At 41.9% G+C, this 16,595-nt stretch overlaps 1 pseudogene; it reads right to left on the bottom strand.

Annotated features, from left to right (window-relative positions):
- Nucleotides 1–11,250: 11,250 nt before the first annotated feature.
- Nucleotides 11,251–16,595, bottom strand: part of LOC129734550 (ankyrin repeat domain-containing protein 26-like) — a 57,430-nt pseudogene continuing 52,085 nt past the window's right edge.

The raw sequence follows: 16,595 nt of genomic DNA on the forward strand, positions 1-16,595 counted from the left end.
GGGGAAGAAATGAGGTTGAATAGAACTGACAGAGATGAAGGGAAGACCCAAGGTGGATGGCTCTGTCTTGTTTTGTGGTGAAGAGGAAGCAACAAGGCAACCATTGCTGTGGGAAAGGCCCACACCTTGGAACTTCAACCCTAGGCAAGAATCAGAGAGCCTGTCCAGGAAAGCAATTCCATTTCCTCAGCTCTAAGCACATCGCTCTGGTGTGCCCTGGCCTGTTTCAATGCCTGCCAGTGCCTCAGGTCTGCTATGGCTCCTCTCATTTTCAGTGCTCTTCAGGGCAATGCCAATTTCAATAAAGCTAATAATTAGCTTAATGAGGCTAAATAATTAGTCTAATAAAGCTAAACTACTGGTTGGACTAACCAAAAAATTCTCTTGGAAGGCAGAAGGAAGAAGTATATTGACATGAAGTAAGCAAAATACCTGATAAAAGAAAATTCCCTTCACCATCAGCACTCAACATCTCACATCCTAGTACCCGAGGTACTATGCACATGGGTAAGAAGACAACCACCTCTTGAAAGAGCTTAAAACAAAGCCAACAGGCAAAAACTGTGAAGAACACAGCACAAACATGACACATTTCAATACATTTGTTTCTCATGCCTGTGGTTCCTCATTGCCTTGCTCACAGTACCTTTAATTTTGGAATGTCAAGTTCAAGCACAAGTTCTGTGGGTTAGCTTAAGAGTTACAGTCTTGCAGCCTGCAATTTCATTAACAAATTGCTCATTCTTTGTTAGGGCCTCTCTTGCAATTTTGCTTCTATCACTGCTCTTAAAGATACATCAGCAGTGTGCTAAACAGCCAAAAATATCATCATCTTTCTTGCAGGCAAGGGGTGTATTTTTAGAGGAACATAAACCTGATTTTCAGTGATACCGGATAATTGCAGCTCTTACTGGCTTCAAATGATATCTTGGGCGCTACCACCTCAGAAAACTCAAGCTTTCCATAGAAACAATGGAATTCATCCCCAAACCAGAATAGTTTCCACACAGAGAAAAAAGTATTCTGGTCAGATTTAGAGAAAACCTTGTGTTGCACTTACACCAGAAATGGATGACAAGTTTCAAAGCTGTTTTTAGGAGGGCTTGGACTTGAGGAAAGGAAATAAGCAATCAGTGAGGTAACTCACTGCCACACATGGAACCAGCTAATGTATGAAGATAACAGAGGCAAAAAATGTCGTCAGTCTCTAAAGTGGTGTATCAAATAACATTTGGTCTGGGTAAGAGAGAGTTTTAAATTCCACCTCATCCCAGGTTTGACAACACTGATTAAAAAAGCCCCAAATCCTACAAATTACTGATCATCAGCTCCATCAGTGACAAAAGGAACTAGCTGTTAGACCATGTCCAGATATTTTCAGCACCATGTTGTCTTCTGAATGTGGTGCCGTTTACTCTATACCTTTCTCTATGGCTATCACCAAGCATTATTAGAAGTGAGTCAGGGACTGCACATGTGCTAGTGCAGATCCACCTTCACCATTCCAAAGGAAACATTTCCATAATGACAGATTAGTGAGAATGCAGGAATAAAGGCATTTTTATAGATATATCTGTTTTCAGAAAGGAATTCAGTTTATTAGTAAGACTATTTTTGTTGAAGTTTAGCAGCAGATAGATAAAATTAGCTGGAGGGTTACTTACTTTCAAGTAGATCCAGTGTTCCACTCCTCTCCTGGCAGAAAAGAAAAGTACCTTCAGGTTTTCAAGGCACAGATTGTGTATTTCTTGTGGTATGAACTAATTTCTTTTAACATTCAGCTGTGCAACTCACCAGTTCCAAGGACTGTGTGTTATACTTTGCATTCTAACAAAGCTAAGTACCTTCCCTTCCAGGGCTCTTTTGTCTTCTAAATGCATCCTCCTTGGTTGTATTTCATGTTACTGTGTTCTCACTGCTTCTCTATAAATGAACATATTAATCCTTAATTTTCTAGGTTTCTTGCTCCATTTGCCAAAGAAGCATTTTCCTTCTCTCAGGAGCTGCAGATGCAGATTACCACTGTGCCAGCTTCTTCCTGTCTGGAGTGGTTCGGCAAAAGGAATTAGTTCCGGAAAGTTCATAAACGTCTATTTTCTTTTCACTTCTACTACACTCCACAGCTGTCTCACTGTGCTCTTGTCACTTTTCTTTCGAGTATACTTATGAAAACCCATCACAGCAGCTAAGGTCTGCAGGGTTGGAAAGCTGACCTGCCAACACAAGGGGCAGAAATACGGGAGGCAATCTTTCTCCCATCAAATAACAGTTCCTCCACAACCCTTTTACTGTTTGGGATATCCCTGAGAAAATGCAAAGCCTCAATTTTGGCTTGTTGCAGCATTCACAGTGATGGAGAAAAAGCTGTCAGGATTCACTTGTCAGCAGCTTAGGCAGTTGTGGAACTTGAGGTCCATTTGAAAATAGTTCAGTTATTTGTATGCAGTAGACCTAGATGCAAGGGCATTAAAATCTGGCATGAAAGCCTATATGAGCAGGATATGCTCTAGTCTGAAAGAAGACAGGTTTTGATTGAGATAAGATGAAACACAGACAACCAGAAAGAAGTACAAGTGCAATACAGCTGGTTGACTTCACGTTTAAAAACATGGCACATCAGTGCAGAGAAAAACTAGTCTGTAGCATCCAATTAGAGCTGCTGCATTTTTCTAAGCTGTCCGGCTTACTCTGCATCCAGGCAAAACAGTTCACAGAAATAGTATATTCCCTTTTTTATGTATCACTTCAGGAGAAAAGGAAAAAAAAAAAAAAACAGACAACAAGACACACAAACCCCCAAAACTGTTGCTATAGAGGTATCATCTACAGAGATAAAGAAGGCCGAAAATGAAGCAAGAATTCATAGAATCACCTTTCTAAATCTTCAGCTGCTCAGTCTTGAAAATATGGGGGAAGAAAACTGAAATGCATGTGAGTTAGCATGCGGTTGCATAAAGCTATCCATGAGATCAACTAGGACTCTAGGAATTTCCAGAGAAGCTGATCCCACCACATCTGCTTTCTCCCTACCTGTGAGAAAGGACATCATGAAAATCAACCGTCAGACAGATGAGATTCCTTCTCCCTTTGAGCACTGCATCACCACAGAGAGCCCAGCACCCCCAGAACAGCAAGAGAGATGAAGGAACCGGCACTTACTGCCACAGAGCATTTCCAGTCGGTTTGATACTGCAGGTCAGCTACAAGCAACAGGATCCAACTCACGTTCAAAGAGCTCCAGCTCTACGTCTTATTGAACAATGGAAGTGGTGCACTCTGGAAACTCTACTTTAGGTCCCACTATATATGCTGGTAAAAGCATATATATATATATATATATACATATATATATATACACACACATATATATACACACACACGCACTGATTATTCAGACATAATCTGGGGTTTGCCTCACACCTCCTGCAATGAAGCCACTGATACTTACCTATCATCACACATACAGGGCATTGCAAACCAAACCATCCTTGAAACAACTCATCAGCAACTAGTAGACTCTGTATTAAAACTGTAGCAGTATTAATATTTGATGTCTTCACAGCAGTAAAGATTTATTTATTTTTTTAAAAGCAGAAAAGTCTGAGAAAGCCATTATTTGTCACGGGATGATCCAAAGGCTGTTAATCTCCTGTCTACACCTTAAAGAAAGAAAAGAGGAGAAAAATCTAATTTAAACAAGTGTTATTAGGGATAAAAAATTCAGACTGATGTTACGTTAAATTATTTGGGAGGCTGAGGTATCCAGCCATGGTCTTCAGTATAAAAGAAAATTATAGGGTCTATCAACTAGAGAAGCGGTGCTCTGAGCCTATGTGCTGGCATGCTTACAGGTTTTTTTAATGTCTGGCAGGATGTTTTACAAACTAAACTCAGCAAGATGACGATTCCACCAGAAGGTGCTTCAGATGGTTTTGCTAATAATTTTGATCAGCTGAAATGGAGAAAAACATAACTTCGTTTATTTGGCTTTTCCAGAACCTGTCAAGTCTGAGCAGAACCATTAATTTCCCCCTTCTGCATCTCCCCCACCTTCTTCCAGAAATGACGCACTTCAATTTTATTTTTTTTCTACAAGTATTCTGCATAATCAGCCTTTTTTCCCAAAACAAACTTTGGTCATTCTTTGTTCACTTCCTTTGCTAGAAGGAAGTGCCATTTCTTGAGAATGTTCATTGGAGGCTGGTACTGCTACTGCTGCAAACATGGGAGTGCCAACCACCATCTATTGGCTTTTGTTTTAAGAGCCTTTGAACCAACTTTGTTAATGGACTGAATGCAATTTAGATAGGGAACTTGGCTAAAATGTAGCTTCAATTGGCTATTAAAATTTAAGAGCCAACTAAGACAGCTAATTGCAAAAAAAGCTCCAGTGATAATGCTAAGCAGAATTAGTAGTAGCAAATGACAGTCTGTCTAGTCTTATTCCCAAAGGGAAAGAAACTCTTAACTAAGAAGTCAACCAGACAACGTGCGGAAAACCTAATTGCATTACTGTTATTATGGCATCCCAAATCTGGCAGCTCACCAGGATAAAACAGTGAGTAAAGTCTGTCAAACTACTCAGGAAAGCAACTGACCCCCTTCTTAATGCTAGCTGTAACAGACATCGGGAATTACATTATCATTTTAGATTAACTTATTGGGAAATATTCCTGTAAAAATTAGCAAAGCAGCACCATCTAAAAAATATCTTATACCCATCCTGAATTTGACTCTCTCGCCAGATATTTTAGATTAAGGAAAAAAAATATAGAAACAATGTCTGCAAAGCGTTCAAGCACTGAAAGAAGCATTCCGTGCTTCATTATCAATAGCCTCATTACACCATCAGCTGAAGTGCCGACTAGCTCTCCTGTGAAGATTTATCATGTATAGTGGCCACTCTGAAACATAGGTAGCGGAGTCTTTTACATTCCCTACTCAAGAGTCTCCCTGCTGTGCTGGAAATGTCAGTCCGGTTTCTTCACGGCTGTGCGCGCAGATTGGAAACAGCAGGAGAGCTTGGGAGTATGACTGCAATACCAGTAAGGACACTTGTCTTCACGGCACTGCTCACGTGGCTCTGGGAATGCAGGACCCTGCTGTTCTCTAATATTTACACACACCTGGAGCCATCAGGAGCAGCAGATGCAGTCTAAAGGCAGCTTGCTTCTTTTGTGTTGGGGGCTTCACTTTCAAACAGGGATGGCAACAAAATCCTACTGTTTCCCTATCCCTGTTCTGCAAAACAACACACACGTGTGCAAGCACATACAGCACGCGGTATGTACAGTAGCACTACAGGGATTATCACAGCCTTCCGCTTCGCTTATCCTGACCATCCCACGCTTTAAAACATCATTGCAGTTCACAGTGAGCCAAAGGCGTTCTTGCTTGCCACGACTGTAGTTTTGCAGTCTCTTGTGAGCAACGGCAAGCCCTGAAACAACATTCACCTCGGATGGAAAGCACCCTTTTTCTTTGCAGAACACTTGCCAGTACAAACTTTTTCCAGGACTTTTTTGGGGTGGGAAGAGGCAGGGATGGCTTACGAAATCTGCACCTCAGAACATACATTTCAAATATATGGAAATATCTGTGCTTCCTGCATTTGGCTTTGGCAGTCTCAAAAGAAAACACACTCCTTGTAAACTTCAAAATAAAGAGAAAGTTTACTGGTAAATAAGTTACTAAAACAATTAAAATGTCAAACAACTAAAGTACAAAAGGATGACATTAACTTTGAGTATGCAAGACAGCAAGAGAAGACCATATGCTTTCCTGACAACAGTTCTTCGGAAGAGTGTAACATACTTTTTGAACAAAATGATTAAACGAAGTCATTAAAATGATAGTTTGGTTTGAGGAGTTTTAAATATGAGAGAGGCTTTAGCAGTCCTGTTTTTGCATCTGAAATGAAAAGAATGCTATGCTTAAAGTCACCAGCCACACTTTGCTGATTGAGTCTGTATAGCGGTCAGAGTAGAAACGAACTTTTAAATATGTTATTCCAGTTTTATTTAGAAAAAATGGATTCCCTTGTTTTCAAAACACAACCTCAGCATTCATTCAACATTTTATGCTACAACATATTTATTTCAGTAACGATTCAGACATAAAATCAAGCTAGCAGAGCACTGGACATCCAGACAAATACACCACCCACTGGCTCACATGCATTCATTTTGGTTTGCCGAACTTCATAAAGCACTCTCCCTGATAAGAATAATGTTCATGCCCTAACTTTTTTTTTTTTTTTTTTTGCAGTATCTAAATGTAAAGTAGTGATATTTCACACCAAAATTAAACACTGCATTTTTTTACTTACAACTCTGAAAACGACTCAAAGCCAGGCAAGGAAGTACTTTTAAGAAAGTTTTTGGAAGGTTACATGCTTCTCAACTATGAAAAAAAGGTAAACCATTATTTTGTTATGAGAAGCACATGTGAGTCAAGCTTCCACTGGAACTAGACACTTTACAAAATTATTAATAATTACAGCTTTTCACTAACATAAAAAGAAAACCTGAGGGGGCAGTTGAGAATGGACCTTGGGTTTTGGTTTGTGCTTTTCTTTGCCCTGGGCCCTATGTCTGAAATGCTGGTCTCCTCCTTTCCAGAGAAAATCTGAGTAATTAGAAAAGTGACACAAACACAAATACTATGAAAAAAATAACTAACATTCACTACCTGTTCTCCAAATAATTGTTTACACATATTTTGTAACAAACTGGAATGCAAGGACGTGACTTTTGTCTTACATTCTCTTTTTTTAATTCAAACGCTTGAAAAATATTTGAAAGGTGTCTCTACCATTTCAGACTTCCTCTTGGTGTACATCTAAGTGGCCCTCAATAGGACTTACTCAAAATTAGAAGAAATCAGATGCAACACCACTGTTCTTTATAAAGTACCCACAACAAAAGTAAATAAAGCTTTATTTCTACATTATAAAGCAGAAAAAAGCACTTTAGTTTGCCTTTAAGACATGAATTTGTGTATATAAAGAAAACACATCCTCACTTCAAAGTTGGCAAAACTTTGCATTCGTATTGAAGTATTCATAAATCATGCAAATATTTTAATAAAACAGCTATTTAATAAACATCTATTTTAATAAAACATGTATTCTTCAAAACAGGTACAAACAACATTTCAGGATTCATCACTTTAAAAGGAAAGAAATAGATTCCAGTGCTACAGTAACTGAAAAAAAAAGACAACCCAGAGGTAAGGCAAAGAGCAACTTAATTTGTTGTTCCATCTATAATTTACTTCTGGACTCCCCTTCTGGATGCTGTGCCTTTCTTGGCTTTTGGTGAGGTCATCTTCCGCCTTCTGGTAGCTACTGCATCAGCAATTCAAACAACAACAACAAAAAAAGACAAGACTTTCTAAAAAATAACAGAAACAGATCAGAAGAAAATACGTATAGTCTTAAAGAGGACAGATCGACTCAGATCATGCATTTAGTTTTGACGGGGGGGCAGGCGGACACATGACAGGGACTCAGAAGAATTTACCACAACTTCTGGGCACAACATTTTTTCCTGAAAAACATGTTGTACAATTCAGCTTCTCAAACGGTAGCATTACATACCTTGGAGCCAACTTAATAGCTCAGGTCCACTAAAGGATGAAGAATCAGATCCTCTTCAAAACCTAAACCCCTCCTTCGTCCCCATGCACCAACTTTCAGTTCCATGATCCCTCCCAGCATTAAGCCATTTTTGGTGCTCTTTAGCCCTTCCGCTAAGCTGATCCAGCTCCACAATCTGGCAAAGAACTTTTCTTTGGTCCAACAGTCTAGCGAGCTGCAGCATCTCAGAGCATTCTGAACGAAGCTTATACAAGGGGAGGTGGAAGGCACACCGGCAGAAAAGAGGAAGAGTTTTGTTTGGCACTGTTGAGCTGTTAAATCAGCTCAGCTATCAGGGCAACTTCACCTACACATTTCAAGCTACTATTTGGCAATATTTTATTAGCAAGTGTAGCAAACAGTGCCATCTAAGCAAGATTCCTAACAAACTTGGCAGGCAGATTGTTCGAAAAGACCATACTCAAATGCAGCAATAAAAAACTCCCTGCACTTTGATTCTTTCCTGCCCACTAACAGGGAAAAGGGGAAAAAACCCAACAAAACACCACAGCTCATTTCTGTAAATCACATTCAACTGTAGTCACTTTGAGAAAAAAATATTACTTACCATAAAAATTGCTACCATTTTCGCAAATGCAGTAACAGCAATATGTTTTTCATCTCTTAGCCACAGTATTATTTGGTTTACATTTTTTTTTATCCTGACTTCCCCCTTGCAGTCAGTATGCCTAACTATTTAAGTTCTTGCTTGTAAAGCTATATGTAACTCTACAGTTCCTGTTAACCTTTTAATCTGGAGTACTGACAAAGAAAAAAAGATAAAATTGAGTTTCATGGAAGTCTGTAAGAAAGAAGCTGCTTGCGTAAGACAACAGCCTTTGAGCAGTAGGAGTCACGGATTGTCCAAGCTCAATGAGTATGTCTGGGGGAAAGTAAGAGGTGGAGAACAATACAAAGCAAACCCAAACAGTTTTGAGGCTGCCCAAAGCCAAAACCACACCAAGAAAAGCAGCAAACTACTGCAAACAGTTTTGCTTTCCCGTTTGCTTAATTTTACACAACTTAATTTGCTCTGAAAATGTTGATTTGAAACTAAAAATACCAAAATTAGCTTTGAAGAATTCTAGTCTTGAAAATAAAATGGAGAATGAAAAAATATTCTTGTTCCTTTTTTGTCCAAAAGCACTTGCTGCAGCCAACACATAACTATAAAAAATTGCCAGACAATACATCTTTGATTAATAAATCACTTTAAAAAACCCAACACAACGGACAGCTCTGGTGATAGTCTCTCATTGAGCAGAGCAGCTTTACCAATGAAAAATATGTTCTGGCAAAACACACCGCTGCCTCCCCCCCAGCTGCTATGTAAAAGTCAAACCCATTCTGGTACCCTTACGTAGCTAAAAGATACACAAGCAGGTATCATAAACGGAAGTAGTAAATTAACTGTGTAAATCTTTCCTTCTCTCAGCTAAATTCTGGTTTATGTTCAAGAATTATTTTATCATTTTCAAAGTCACAGAAGTATTTCAGCTACTATAACTGAGAATTCTAGCAATAGACGGTTCTCCTGAGTTTTCCAACGGAGTATTCAGTGGTATGTAGGTCAAGCTGTCCTACCAACTGCATGAGCTCAAAGTTTTCCTCTCTCCACCCCTCCCGAGATTTTTTTTTCGTGGAATCTTTGTATTGCAACAGAAAGCAGAGAACGACCCAAGGTTTCTCTTCAAGAAAATACAATAACCTGATCTTTTCCCCTTTCATTAATCCCCACTGGTTATGACTGAGGTAACCGTGATTTTTCTTCGCATCCAATCATAAGACTGTGTGATCAAACACGGCAAAGACAGGTCAAGTTCATGGTTCTATTATCACAAAGATGGCCAATATGAAAATGATGAACTTCAGCAGGAAGGTGTCGGTTTATAGAGAAAAAAAGAAATGAGTTACCAGATTTCCACGTTTGTATTTCAAGAATGTAGTGTTTCATGGCTGTCACAGACAATACAAGCAGCTGCAGCTCACCCATCCCTCATTCAGCAAGGGCTTACCCATTTCTAGTGCCTGTGCTGGAACATCAAAAAGGAGAAGACAGCTGCCCTGTCTCTGATTTGTCCTTTATGTTTATTGCATTAATGAATTGTTTTCAAGGCTTTTCTAAACTGTTCCCTCTGCAGAGCATCAGTGGAACGGAGTGGCAGCGATCAGCAATGAATCATAAGCAAATGCCTGGATGTTTCAGGAGTCAGGCCTTGCTGGGTAGACATACTAGTGCTGCAGCAGCACTACTCAACCACTGCTCTGCCAATGAGAAACTGAAAAACTCATGTTTTGTAGCCACGATTCAACGTGGTATTTTGAAGACAGCAAAACCTGGGAAACTCCTGACACATTTGCTCATGAGGAAAAAGCAACTGGCATAGTAAGGTTTTCTGAAACAGAGTTGTTTATTCCATACAACTGACTGCAAAGATCTGCAACCTGCTTGTAGCTACTGACCCCAAAGGGTTTCTAATGTACCTGAGCAAAGAAATCAAGAAACACGCTTGCTTTCTCCTTTGGAAAGAGATCAGGAAGCTCCTGAACCTGAACTTGACTGTTAGGGCACAAGCCAGAGAAAGCCTTGCTAAAGCCAAGGTAAGCAGCACGCACTGCTCTTCCTCTGTCCACTCAGTTACTCACACATCGCTAGAAAGGTACCAGGTTAGTGCGGCATGATTTCACCCTGTGCAAACCCATGCTGACTCCTCCCTACCAACTTCTTGTCCCCAGTCTTTGGAAACGGCTTCCAGAGTACGTGCTCCGCCACCTTCCCAGGCAGCACGGTGAGGCTGCAGTTCCCAGCTCCTCGGGCTTGCCCTTCTTGAAGATGGGACAGACATTCCCTGTCTTCCAGGCCTCAGAGCCTCCCCTAAGTGCCATGCCCTCTCCTGCTTCATCAGGAGTGTCCCCACAGTGACACTGGGGATGGACTTTCGAGCGCAGGAATTGCCTGGCCTTCTCTGTACCCCCCTCACGCCTCACCATAACTGCCATCAATGCCGGTTATGGCAGATGCCAACACCGAATTTCTGCTCTGCTGCTCCACCAGCCAAGAGCTCTCCCCTCTCACTAAGAGCTGGCAGCAGAGAGCGGTGAAGAAACTTGAGCACAGGCCACGTCTGAGTTTATCACAGTGACTGACAACACAACGTGAACGTCAACATGTTCTGTCCCTGCTTCCTCTGTGGAGACACACTAGAAAGCGGCAAAAGCTGAACTTCTCTTTGACCACTCTGGTGCAGGCTGGAGAAGTTTCTTTACACCTTTTTCCTTTGCAGGGGATCAAAACCTGTGCGATTTCCCAGCGTTCCACGGCCACCAGAAGCTCACCTGCTACCTTCTGCCCAAACCACAAGGAGGACTGCTCTAAAATACAGGGAAAGTCTGGGAACTGATCACGAGTACCCCAACACCAGCCTGTGGTCTTAACACAGTTGTGGAAAAGGACATACACACATGCTGGCCTTTTGCCTGGCCTCCAGGACAGGCTGAAGGTGCAGCGGCGAACAGAGCTGAAAGGAGCAGAGCGCTCTGGAGAGCTGTACGGTTAGGGAAAGGGGTAGAACGCGATGTCAAGAAGGGGAACGATAAAACAAAGACATATATTAGATGACAAAGTTTATTAAATTTCAAGCTGAAACAGAATACCTGTAATTAAATACAGTATATTAACTTCACAAATATGTATTCATATAAAAAGGAACAGCGTCACAGCAACATTCATTGCTTTCCTCACTGCCTGTTAACTCAGGTCCTTGAATTAGTGGGTAAACCCCCCAGATTTTTCCAGTCTTAATTGATCTCGGGACAACCATTCTTCCTTTCCCAGAACTGGGACTTTGTTCTGTCATCTTCTGATCACTACTGACTTCTGTGCACAGGAAATGACAACGCAGATCTTCAGTAACAGGTAACTCCCTGAAATAAGTAAACCTGCTTCTTTTATTGACACAAATGTCCCAGAACACTGGCTACCATCTGGGCTACCGCCACCGTATCGTCAGCTGCTAGCAGCAACAAAAAGATTGGCTGCCCTATCATACAAGGTTTGGAAAGTACTGAGGAGACTGGAAGTTAATATTTTAACATTCATTTTTCCCGCACATGAAGTGTTTCAGGTACAGCGCAGCTGCCGATGTAGTAACTGGGAACGTCTACAGCTGCAGCGGCCTTTAACACAAACCCCACGATGAATACCGTGAGGGGCCACGGGCACAAACGGAAACACAGAGGGCTGGGGCTGAACGTCAGGAAATGCCTCTTTCCGATCAGGGTGACTGGGCACTGGCACAGGCTGCCCATGGAGGCTCCATCCTGGGAGATACTCAAAAGCCAGCATGGTCCTGGGCAACCAGCTCTGGGCGGCCTTCCCTGAGCAGGGGAGCTAGAACGGATGACCTCCAGAGGTCCCTTCCAACCTCACCCGTTCCGTGGTCCTGTGATCCAAAACAAACATACCAAACCCACCACATAGCTCTCTCTGCACTGCTACACACTCACAGTAATGTTAAACCTAAGGCGCATAAGGTGACAGCAACGTGAAGTGCCCCGTCCTCCAGCATGACCACTGGTAAAGATTTCACTTTATCGGCAGAAGCAGTCACGGCATCTGGACTGAAGCAGCAGGCTCAAATCACATCAAACGATGTCCTAAGCATTAAAGTAACACTGGAAACATTAAAAACACATAGGGTGAAAGGATTAAGCAGAACAAAGGGAATGCTTTTGTTAAAACACAGAACATCAGTGGAGAAAAAAATAATGCTTCTACGTTAACAAGAAACATTTTGACAATTCTGTCACGCTCAAGAATCAAGGTGAGTCATTCTGCTAGTCCGACAAAAATAGGTGTGCTTCTCGTGGCGAGTGCAAGATAAAACACCTATGCATCAATAAACCAACAGGCAAGGTCAATGTGCTTGACATCCATTTAATAGAATTCACATTCGGACTGCAATAAACACATTTTCCCATCTGAACTGTGGGATGAGAAACTATAGACGCACTATGTAAACAAAATGATTTCCAGAGCTTTTTTCCCAGCATTTTGTTCAAATCAGGTAATTTTTGGTTAAAACATCGCGGTGCTCCTGTACTGCCCTGCAAAGGGGATCCTGTCAACGTGGATACTTTTTGAAGATCCGTCAGAAGATACCATGGGAGAAGCTCCAGCAGATCCAGCTTCAAGTTCAGCAGTGGCTAGGGAGAAGAGAAACAACATTCCGGTGTTGCTTTTACACTAGACAGGGCCAAATCAGTCACTATGAAAACATCATGGATAACTGGAGAGACTACAGTCCAGAAAGAGATTTAAAAACTTCCAAGGGGACATAACAATCAAAGGGCTAGGCACAAAGGGAGAAACAATCTTTTTCCACATTTGCCTACCAGCCAACAGTATTTCTAAAGCCAGTGACAGAAATTCTATAGGCTACACATTGAACATCTTCAGGGAATCCACAAATGACTCCTGCTTGCACCAGTGCTAAACTGAGCCCCCCTGCAGACCTCACGAACCTCCAGTATCTGTTTTCCTTGAATGTTCAAAGCAGTGATTTATTGGAACTCTGCTCCTAAAAACCAGCTTCTGCCTTCTCTGTGACAAACTTAAAAAGAATCCGCCGGTGAAAACGCAAACGCCTTTGCAATGCAGTCAGGCCAGGACAAGTCTCCTAGCCTGGCACTTTCTTTGAGGGGCGTCTTTGTAACTCACCCTGGCAAAACCCTCCTTCCTCCACAAAAACACATACTCAAGGAAAGCAAGCCCACCTTTCCTGTTCTTCTCCAGCCACATTTTTCAGACAAGGTCCTGAAACCAAGCGCACTCTATGACACCTAGCAGATGCACAGTCAGGTTCAAAATGCACACGGATGAAATGCAACGGCTTTGTGTCCATTCGGACACATGGAACGAGCTGTGAAGCTACAGCTGAACACTCTCTGTATTACCAAAAGCATGCAGGAACAGAAGGAAATTCTCGCAGGGGCTTCCTGCTTTGAAATAGCACCAGTCACTGCAAAGCAAAGCAGTGACTCTGGAGGAACGACTACCCTGAAACAGGTGGAATTCCTCTTTCGACACCTGGCCTCATATTATAGAGCATGTTTCATGCTATGTGTTAAAAGCATTCAACTCATCTGATGTTTGCCTAAGTGCTACTAAATGATCTTTTCCCAAAGAAAGGGTATCTTTCATCACTGATTATATTTTTCTTGCTTATTCAAAAAAGACTGCAACATATAAGCTACAAATACAAGCAATGGACAAGAAACAGCAAAAATCCAGACCCAACAGCAGAGAATGGGCGCGGTATGATGTAGTGCGGAATGCAACCGACGCACATGGAAGAAGCAGCGATGGCTGAAGTCTATAAACGTCTTCTCTCAGGGCTTCTTTTACGTTTGATGTTTGTGCTCAAGGATTCACTCTAGAAAAACGTGACTTCAGCTTAAGCCAAGTGCACCCGTGTAGAGGAAGCGGGTTAGTTTCCTCTGCACTTGTCTTTTTCAGGCAACTGCATAACATTCTACACAATCTTTTGGTAAGCAGGAAATTTTCACATTCAAGTCTAAACTGGAAAGCTAGCAGAAAAACCTCCCTGTGCTTAGCACAGGAACTTGACAGCTTTCAAGCCATTACATTCAGGAGTTAGGAACACTCCTCTTTTTCCTTAAAAATGCCCCTAACAGTGACACATTACCTTGTTTAAGTTCTTTAGCGATTCTTTCATCTAGTTCCTGCCGTACCTAGAATTATACAGAAAATATAGTTAATACTTTAACAGTCACATTTTTCTAATATTAAACTTCTAAAACATTCTTAAAATCCACACATAATGAGAGAAAACCTAAAAATATAATTCCAAGTAGACACACCTTGGTTTGGGGTTTGATTTTTCTTGAAGAGAAACTTTTGGTCAGTCGGGCTGCAGCTGCCTCATTGCTCAGCAACGTTAACAAAACAATTTGTAACTCGCCAGCTGGATTATTACTGGGCATTTAACAAAATACACAGGAAGAAAGCAAGAAAGCCTAGCGCAGTTATAGCAGTGAAGGTACGGCTGAAGTTTATCATCAAACACACGAACAGGATGTCAGCTACACGCCGAGATATGTACAGATGCCACCCACAGGGACAAATCAGCCAGTTGAGGCTGGCTTCTGCAACTTCACAGAGAGAAGAGCTGCACCAGCAGCTGCTGCAGGATTGACATACACCATTTGTATAGAAAAAAGCGTGTGCCAATATTCTTCTTTTCTCCACCTTAAGATGGGAAATTGAAAGAGCTCCTACAGATGACGCCAAAACTTCTTTATTGTTATTGCAAATACCACGACACACATTTATAAAAATATAAAAGCACACACAATTTTTTCTTGCAAACTGTGTACTAAGAAAAACAACCGCAGCTACAGCTTCTACGCAGCGAGTGCTGTGGGGTTTATTATGTAGCTGGAATCAGCCTGGATCACTGCAAAGGAGCACTTACGCCTCTTCTCCCCTAGAAAGTGGGTATTGTTACCAATTAAGTTATTCTCACTTATGATTCTGCCTTCAGAAGCCTTCACAAGAAGGAATCACATCTCCTAATTTAAGAGTCACAGTCCAAGCGCTATATGCTGTTGTTTACGTTTGATGGTACTTGCTACTCCTACATTTTTCCCATCAAATTTGTGACACACAGGAGTGAATTTCCAAACACGTGTCATACAGCTTCCAGGGCTACGACGGCCATGAAGATGCTGCAGGGCTTGGACCTTGTGAGCTATATGCAGAGGCTGAGAGCTGCAACTGTTTCTTTGCTGGAGAACAGGAAAGCTCAGGGGGACCTTATCTATGCGTATAAGTACCTGGTGGGGGGAGTACAGAAGATGGAGCCAGACTCTTCTCAGCGGTGCCAAGCAAAAGAACAAGAGGAATAGGCACAAATCCAGATAGAGGAAATTTTAACACAAGGATTTTTATAATTATTATTTTTTAAAAAATTGTAAGCATGGACAGCCACTGGAACAAGTTGCTCAGAAAAGGTTGTGGAGGGTCCATCCTTGGAGATGTACAACACCTGGCTGGACAGAACAGTGAGAAACCTGCTACGGCTGACCCTGCTTTGAGCAGGGGTGAGGTCGGACTAGATCATCTCTAGAGGCCCCTTTCCACCCTCACTCCTTCTGTGACTCTCTTGATTTTAGTACTGAATTCCTGGGGGAAGGAGCATTTATTTTATGAAATGAGCAGACCCACCTAGCAGCGTAACAACAACAAGAAGAACGGAAACACTGCACAGGGTACTCAACAGGACAGAGAGAGCAAGAGCCTCAGGAAGGAAACCACTCTGCTTACCCTCACAAGAGCAGCAGTAACAGGCAGTAACTGCAAGGGTCAGAGGAGCAGGGCTGTAAACCAGCGAAGCGGAGGGAAGGGCTCTCTCTCCAGGAACACAGGGAAAGCTGGGACCAAATTCACCGGATCCTGCAGGAGAAGCACCACTCTGTGATACTTCATTGAAATACTCTGTGCCAACAGAGCTGCATGAACAATGGAAAAGGACCCCCCAAATCTCTAATTGTTTTCAAGCAGGTACAAGCAGAAGCAAAATCCTGGGGAGAAAGGACCCCCTAACTCCTGAGACGAGACACAGGTAACAGAGAAAAGCAGGAAAACTAATGCCTAGACCAAAATACGGCCCAAACCCAGGACCAAGCCCAAGCAAAGTCGTAGTACTTAGTGGTGTTAGAAGAAACCACTTTCCCTGGTTTCCTGAGTCTTCACAATGACTAGAAGGTCCACAGGACCCTCCGCAACATGTACAAATCAATCAAGAGAAGAAAAAGGTCTTGTTTTCCTCTTATTCATTCCATCAACGTCTTTGTGATTCTCATCCATGTCTGAGGGAAGAGAAATAGGTGGAAATAAAGCCAACACACTGATTTCTGAAAAGGGAATGAATGA

This window comes from Falco cherrug, chromosome W (assembly GCF_023634085.1).
Source record: "Falco cherrug isolate bFalChe1 chromosome W, bFalChe1.pri, whole genome shotgun sequence".
Lineage (NCBI taxonomy): Eukaryota > Metazoa > Chordata > Aves > Falconiformes > Falconidae > Falco > Falco cherrug.